This window comes from Asparagus officinalis, chromosome 7 (genome assembly GCF_001876935.1).
Source record: "Asparagus officinalis chromosome 7, Aspof.V1, whole genome shotgun sequence".
NCBI classification, from domain to species: Eukaryota; Viridiplantae; Streptophyta; class Magnoliopsida; order Asparagales; family Asparagaceae; genus Asparagus; species Asparagus officinalis.
The window spans coordinates 24815385-24816308 of NC_033800.1; positions in this window are offsets into that span (position 1 = coordinate 24815385).

The window sequence follows — 924 nt, forward strand, 5'->3', positions numbered from 1 at the left end:
CTAAGAATTAGAAAATTTAAAATCTATCAATTTGATCAATTATTACTTAACTCTATTAATTTGGCAAGAAACAATATTTTTATAATTTTTTTAACAAAAAGAAAGAAAAATACAACTAAAAAGGTAAAATAAAGAGGAAAATATGTATTTCTCACCCCCACACCTAAATTTTGCATTGTCCTCAATGCAAATTCGCTGAAGCACAAAGTAAAGTAGATAAAATTGAAGAACTTATATTTGTTCGATTGACAATGATGATAAGGATCTGCAATTACTGTTAGTATGAGGATGAAGAAATCAAATAAGAGGAAAATTGTAAGTAATTTAAATTTTTTTTAAACTATGTTACTTATTCAATTTTTTGGTTTTTTTTAAAGTGAAAAACAAAAAGGTGAGAAAATATGTATATTTTTTTTAAATGAGGAAATATGTATAAATATTTTTTTTATAAACATGTATGTATTATTTTTTTAGAAACTATTCGAAATATTTCTTTTTTTTTATGTGAAAAACAAAATGAGGAAATATGTATATATATATATATATATGTTTTTTTAGATTTTTTTTTGAAAAGAAAAAAAAATTATTATTATTATTATTATTATTATTATTATTATTATTATATATAGGTTGATCAAAGATCAATTAAGTACCTCTTTCCTTGCGGAGCGCATTACGCAACCCCTAAACCTTGCCTTAGACACCAACTAATCTGAGAAAACTTAAACCGGTTCACTTAAGGATTTCTTGTTCCTTATTGAGCTCGATTCCTTAGGGCCAACGTCTAATGAGTTTTATTAGGCTTGGGTTGTCTAGTGAGGAATTAGTGATTTTGGGCTAAGGAAAGGGTGATGAAATCCCTTACCTTATCTTGATTTGGGGTTTTGCCCTTAAAAATATTTTCAAGTGTGTGTCAAACCAAGA